The sequence below is a fragment of the Monodelphis domestica genome, chromosome 6 (assembly GCF_027887165.1).
Source record: "Monodelphis domestica isolate mMonDom1 chromosome 6, mMonDom1.pri, whole genome shotgun sequence".
In the NCBI taxonomy this organism is placed as follows: Eukaryota; Metazoa; Chordata; class Mammalia; order Didelphimorphia; family Didelphidae; genus Monodelphis; species Monodelphis domestica.
Genome location: NC_077232.1, coordinates 11,340,736 through 11,347,892, shown reverse-complemented (window position 1 = coordinate 11,347,892; position 7,157 = coordinate 11,340,736).

Below are 7,157 nucleotides of genomic sequence, written 5' to 3'. Positions count from 1 at the left end.
CCAGTGTGGGACTCTAACAGGTGCTTTAGTGATGGAAGGAACCAGGGAACACCAGTTGGCCTTACAGAGAGGTCCTGCCTAGAGACGGTGGAGCAAGGGCCAGGGCTGGGGCTCCCCAACTGAGAGGGGCGAGCGTCCCTTTGCATAACCACTCAGCGTCTAGGAAGAGTGGACTCCAGCTTCACGGGCCCATCGGGGTGGGGGGAGCCAGGTTCCTGGCCCTGGAAGTTCTCTTCTCCCTTGGTGGGGCCCAGAACCAACTCGAGACTATGTTTTCCTTTACTAGGCCAGGTTGTCTTGTTACTGGAGTTCCAGGAAGTGGAGGAGCCAAGGCCTCGGGGCCTCCTTTCCCTGCCTCTAGGGCTTGTGTTGTTAAAGGGACCTGGGATAACTTTGAGGAATCTCTTGGGCTTCTAGGTCACCTGGGCATTCCCTTTAATGGGTGTCAGCAGCATCTTGGATCCTCCAATCTCAAGACATTCTATTTGTTTTCAACCTTTACCTTCTGTAATTCTAAGAGGACGGGGAGGAAAGGCTAGGCAGCTGGGCTTAAAGGCTTGGAAGTGTCTGAGGTCAGATTCGAACTCAAGACCTTCTCCCTTCAGGCCCAGAGCTCCACCCACTGAGCCAAGGAGCTGCAGCTGCCTCCTCTGTAATGGGCTGGTTAGAGTATGAATTTATTGGCTAGGCTGTCACTCCAGGAACTTGGGCCAAACGCTTGGTCCCCAGATTTCAAGGAAGCCTGCCTACTCCCAGAGCTAGATCCAAGTTGTGCCTCGCCATACCCCAAAACAATCCAAGAACTAGAGTCAATACGTCTGGCCCCTGGAGAGGCAGCACCTTCATTCATTAATGTGTGCCACAGCACCTCCTGGCACAAGTGGCGCCCCTGCAAAGAACCTCGGCTCTGGGCTTATTTTTAATTTATAGTTTTATGATGATCTCAGTCATTAGACGTCAATCACTGACCACGTCATTAAAGTAGTTTTAAATCTAGATGATCTAAAGGGGGCTTCACAGTTTAATAATCTGATCATAAAAACGGCGACATAAACTCATGAGCCCCCACCAGCGTTTTCATTTCTGCAAGTCCAAGAGAAAGCACAGGTCTGATTGTGGGACTCCCCAATGGCTCTCTCTTACCTCCAGGATAAACTGGGCCCCTGGCTTGTCATTGGAAGCCCTTGACCACTTGGCTCCCGACTACCTTTCCAGGATTCTCCTGGTCAACTTTTAGTTTGTGGTTCTAGAGTTAGAGGACCTTGGTTCAAATCCCGATTCTGATACTCCCTGTGTGACCTTGGGCAAGTCAACCTTCCTGAGCCTTGATTTACTTATGAGTAGTGTGGCCTAGATGATCTCGAGATCCCAGTACAGGCATTGCTTCTCCTTGCCTCCTCCCCCCAGGCCTGTCATAGCTCCCTGGTCACTGGCACCCTCTGTCCCTGGTGCCCTACCTGCCATATTCATTCTGTGAGCGCTCTTCTTTTTTTGTCATTGCTCTTCTCCATCTCCAGTGGAACTTAAGCCTCACAGGCAGGGGCTCTTTGGTGTCCATCTTGGGGACTCTAGTCCTTGGCACACTGGAGGGGCTTTAAAGAGCTTGGTCAGTGAATGGATGCTCATGTCTGGGCCAAACTCCCATTCCACCAAAGATCCAGAGGACTCATCCCCAGTCCCACATATTGTCAGAGGTGGGGTGTGAACCAGCTTTTCGGATTCCAGCTAAGTACTCTGGGGGGCCCCTCCTCTAGTAAGGTGCTTCAGAGGGACATTGTAGATCCCACAGCCGAAAGGACCAGGGGGCTACAAGAGAAGCCCCGGCAAGATTTAGAGTCTGGTGACCTGGATTCAAATCCCACCTTTGCTACTCGATAATTCAAGCAAATCTTATCCCTCTTTAGGATTCATTTCCCTCCTCTGTAAAATGGGGCAAGGCTAGATGGGCTGTGAAGTCTGAGGTCCCTTCTGGCCTGTGGTCTATGGCACGCCGACCTCTCATTAGAAAGCTTAGAAAGTGGGATGAACGTTCCCAGCAGTGGGAATGGACCTGCCACACACTTGGACGCTCTTCTTAGCTTCCTCTTCTCCGGTGACCGTGTCCAAGGCCCCTGGTGACTCATCATCTGCCACGGTGAGACGAGGATGATGGCTTCTTGTCACGAGGATGATGGCTTCTTGTCACGTCTCTGCGTGGGACCAGTCTGAGGCCAGACCCACGTCCTTGGTCTGTCTCGTGAAGCCACGCTCTAGTCCCTCGAGTGAGCCAGTCACAGGGGACGATGGCTCGGTGAACGGAGAGAGCATTGATTCATCACCTGCCACCCAGCAGGCACTGCCTACGTGCTGATGGCTGGGCCGGCACCCGGAAGAGACAGACGTTCTCCCAGAGTCCTACAAAGTCTTGGAATGATCTCAAATCTGGGCCAGGAACTCATCGCCCTTCCAGGACCCACTCGCTCCTCTCCATCAGTCCAAGAGCTGGCGGGAAGAAGAGTCTTTTCTTGTCTAAGATGGAGAGCTTCGGTGCAGTGGGACAAGGGGCTGGTTTGCTAGTGATTGGGAGGTTGAGTAAGAGCTGGGCTGTTGAAAAGTAGGAAGCCTCTTATAAGGGAATGGCAAAGCCCCCCAGTCCTTGGCCTGCTCCCAGATAGGCTCAGGTTTTCACCCTCCTGCCTCCCTTCCCCCAAGGAGAAGATGCAGCCTGCCCTGGCTTGCCTCATTCTGCTCACTCAGATTCTGAATAAGCCCAAAGGTGTCCCTCACAGCCCAGCTTCCTACAGTCTGGACTCCTGACAAATCCCTTTCCCGGGGTCCCAGCAGGAGCAGTTTAGAGCTAGAAGAGACCCCAGAGCCCCCCGAGTCCAGCTCCTTCATTTAGAGATGAGGGAAATGAGGCTCAGAGACCAAGTGACACACCATGACAGAACTGGGATTCCAGCTCTAGTTTCCAAAACTCTCAATTTCCCAATCTAGACAATCCCTTCCCCAGTGCACAGAGCCCCCAAATGCCCCGGGAAAAGTTGACTTCCTGTCACTGCTCTTGAAACTCCTCCTTCCAGTAGGACTTCAATAAGGGGTCCTGAGTTCCAATCTGACCTCAGATACTTCCTAGCTGGATGATGCTGGGCAAGTTGCTTTACTCTCATCGCCTAGCCCTGACCACTCTTCAGCGCTGATTCTAAGACAGATAGATGGTAAGAGTTTAAAATAAAAATAAAAAGAAAGATGAATGTGAGAGGCCAAACTCAGAGACCACACCTGAACCCCCCAGAAACCCAGGAGTGAGTCAAGCTTACATCCCCTTCCTGGTCATTGAGCCCTGGCCTCAGGGCTTCTTCCCAACCCAAGCTGACTAACCCTGAGCAGAGCTCTCCAGCTTCCTCTTCTTGGGGTGTGTATTTGCTCCTCCCCAACCTGTGTCCAAAAAGACAATAAAGCGAGACAGGTTAGGTGGAAGCCTGAACTTCCTGGCAGAGGGGTGATTCATAGGCCTCACAGGACCAGGTCAGAACCTCCACCCTTTGGGGATTTCTGGCCTCGGAGCCGTCGTCTCCCCTGTTGGCGCCCAATCGGGGTCTTGCTAATACCTGATTCTTGGGAGAATGTTCTTCACATCATAAATACCCTGTTCCCCATACAGAATATTTGAGACTAGACAGAGGTCTTCAGGGGAGGATGTGAAGACTTCATCCAACAGCCCAAGAGAGGGAAATCTCTCCCCACCAGCCTACCATGCCTAGAATTCCACCATTAGCACCACTCTTTTGGATCCAAGTATTTGTGGCATGGGGAAACTAAGTGGTACAATGGATAGAGTGGAACCTGAAGGTGGGAAGACATCTTCCTGGGTTCAGATCTGGGCTCAGACACTTCCTTGCTGTGTGACTCTCTCTGGGCAAGTCACTTCCCCCATTTGCCTTAGTTTCCTCATCTGTCAAATGAGCTGGAAAAGGAAATGGTAAACCAGTACTATATCTTTACCAAGAAAACCCCCAAAGGGGTCACAGAAAAGTGTTAGAAATGACTGAAACGACCACACGATAGGATTTATAATATGGGAATAGAATGTCAAGAGGGGGGAGGTCTCCATTTTGTTGTCAACTGGTAAAATACCAAGGGAAGTGGGGATTGTTCTCCCCAGTAAGCCACCCCTGGGACTACAGACAGGACCCTCCCTCGACTCTCTGGCTGCCCTGGTGACACAGCTTATCCCCAGCCCTGCTGGGCTATAGTTTGAGTGTGAGGAATCTCAAGTTCCACTCCCCTCCCCTCCTCATGCCACTGGACCTGGGGGTACCTCTGACCCCTGTCTGGAGCACGGTGATGGGAAAGGAAGCCAGTGTGGTCATTGAGCAGAGAGTGGGTGGTTTACCTGGTTCAGGAACCATTGTGTTTCACAAGGGGTGACAGCAGCTGCCAAGGACCCAGAAGCAGAGATGCTGGAGAGGAAATGATGCCCTACCCCAGGTGACCAAATCAAGTGGAGGAAGGCTGCAGAGAGATGAGGAGTCTGTCCGTACGTGCTCTCAGAGCCATCCGGCTTTTCCATTTGATCATGGAGGTAATAGGGAGCCACAGGATGTTATTGAGAGTGGTCAGAACTGCCACACCAGCTGAACTGGAGATAGAGCACCTTAGTCAAAGAGCTGCCCAGCCAGAGACCTGCCTTTGGCTCAATATTTCCTTGTTATGGGGTCCAAAGCCTTGTGTAAGTCATCAGAATGAAGATCCTCGCATGCCAAATCCATATCTGGTTCTTAGATTTCTGCAATTAAAGACTGGGGAGATTTACCATTTTTATGGGGCTGTCTTAGGACAATGTCAGAGCCAGGATGGACTTTAGGGCATAAAATGTCGGAAACTGGAGGGCCCATAGGGCATAGAGTGTCAGAACTAGAATTAACCTAAGAATACAGCATAGCGGAGCTGGGAGAACCCTTAAAGACAACATTTACTCCAAATCTCTCATAACACTGGAGGCATCGAAGGCCAGAGGCATTTCCTTGGTCAAGGTCCCAGAGCTAGCCGGCCGCAGAACCAGCACCCCAGTTCTGGAGACCAGTTTCACCTGCGTCCCTTCACTCGTGCTCTCTCCGACCTTCCTGTCCCCTTTGGGCTCTCAGGGGTCACGCTGGTGACAGGCTGCTTTCCTGGACAATCTATGCCTTCCCCTACTGGGGAGGGAGGTGCCCCACATAAACCTGTGACCTGGCCCAGAAATCAACCCTCCAGTAATTGCATTCCACATCTTGGGGCCCTTTGCCCTCCTACCTCTTATCTCCCTTCAGTCTATACTGCCTGGGGCCACAATGGGGGCTTGGGGTGGCTTCAGACTAGCCCCCGGCCCTCCTGATCCTGCCTCCTTGTCACCGTAGGGACAGGTCTGACTGGTTACTTCATCCAACACATCCACCCACTGTCAACAGGCCATAAGCAGGCTCCTGGCGTCCCACCTCCACCCCTGCCTGGGCCCCTGGAGCAGCAGCTGGCTGAGGAGTCAGACCACCGAGAGTGGGAGGGAGAACACTTGGCAGCACGGGCCATCGGCCATCTGGAGGCCCACGTTAACTCCCTCCGCTCTGGCCTGGCAGGAGTCAGTGGTTTCCAGAGCCCAAGACCCCAGAATCCAAGAACTAGGATGGAGCTTAGCCCCCACCTCCCTCACTCTGCGCTCATTTTCTCTCGGGGGCAGAGGAGTGTAGCATCGTCATCATCCATGTACCCAAAGGATGGGACATCTGTGCTTTGGGAAGGGAGTGAGGCTGGGCGGCCAGGCCCTGGAGCGTTCCGGGCAGAGTTAAAAGATTCAGCTTCTCTGAGGCCCAGAGACAGTTAGGAATGGCAAGAGAAAGCCAGCAGAAGCCAGACAAGATAGTGCCATAGGATCGACGGGGCCTTAGACCCCACTAGATTTTACAGCCGAGGAAACTGAACGGAAATAGAAAGTGAACAAGCCCACGTCTTCTGGCCTCCACACCAGTGGTCTTTCCCTTTTAGCACAGGGACCATTCACGGTCCATTCAGAAACAAGGATCCAAGTCCTCCTCAGTGCTCCTACCCTGAAGATTTCTGGCCCCTCACTCAGGACCCTCCTAAAGAAGTGCAGGCGCTCTGTGCCTCAGATGCCTTCCCCTTCCTGCTTGGACCCCCGGCTCCCTTCAAGGCTCATCTGAAGCTCTTTCAAGAGGCTGTTTTCTGTTTCCCCAATTGTTAGTGCCCCCCCCCCCAACTGATTTGGTATGTGGCCTGTTTACTTCCTGGGACACAGGCTGTTTCCCTCCAGGGGAATGTAAGCACCCTGAGGGCAAGAGCACCCTCACTTCCAGCTGACATCTTTATGGACCCTGGAGGTCCTCATCCCAGGTCCCACTGGTGCCCAAGAGTTGTGCCCAGAGGGCAGCTCCCCACAGCTCCTTCAGGAGTCACGAGGGTTTCTCTAGTGCCAGCGGCTTGAGCCCCCAACCGAGTGTGTTCTCTCCCGTGTTTGATACTGACTCCCCTTTATTATAGGCCGGCCTGGCGATGTGCGCCCCGCTCTCTAGTTAGTCAGTTAAAGTCAGTTGCTTTTGCAAAGGGAAAAAGCAGGAAGGGAAGCCCAGGAACATCCCCCAAACCGGGAAATCTTCTGGGGGAGAGTGGGCTCAAGCTTCCCTCCCGAGAAAGCGTGTGCCTCCCCAGGTGCACTTCTCAGGGTCCCGTCACCACAAGGAGGCTCGGTCCCTTGGTGCGGGGCAGCATTTCAGCCACTGGGGCCATCTTGTGCTGGCAAAGTCAGGTTTGGATCTCTGGCAGCTCGTCCTTCAAACTCTTCAAAGATCACAAAGATAGAGCCGCCTCCAACATGTCTGCCTGAGAGCAAGAAAAGAGGCGCAACAGACAGAAGCAACAGCCTGGGCCCAGAGGGGACATAAAGGGCCAAGGCCTGCCTCTTTCTCTCTCTCTCTGTCTCTCTCTGTCTCTCTCTGTCCCTCCCTCCCTCCCTTTGTCTCTCTTTCTCTCTCCCTCTTTCTCCTTCTCAGTCTCTCCCTCTTTCTCTCTTTTTCTCTCTCTCTCCCTCTCTCTCTTCTTCTTTCTCTCTTCCCCCTTTTCCTCTCTCTCCCTCTTTTTCCCTCTCTCTCTCCCTCTCTTCTCCTCCCTTTCTCCTGTCTCTCTCC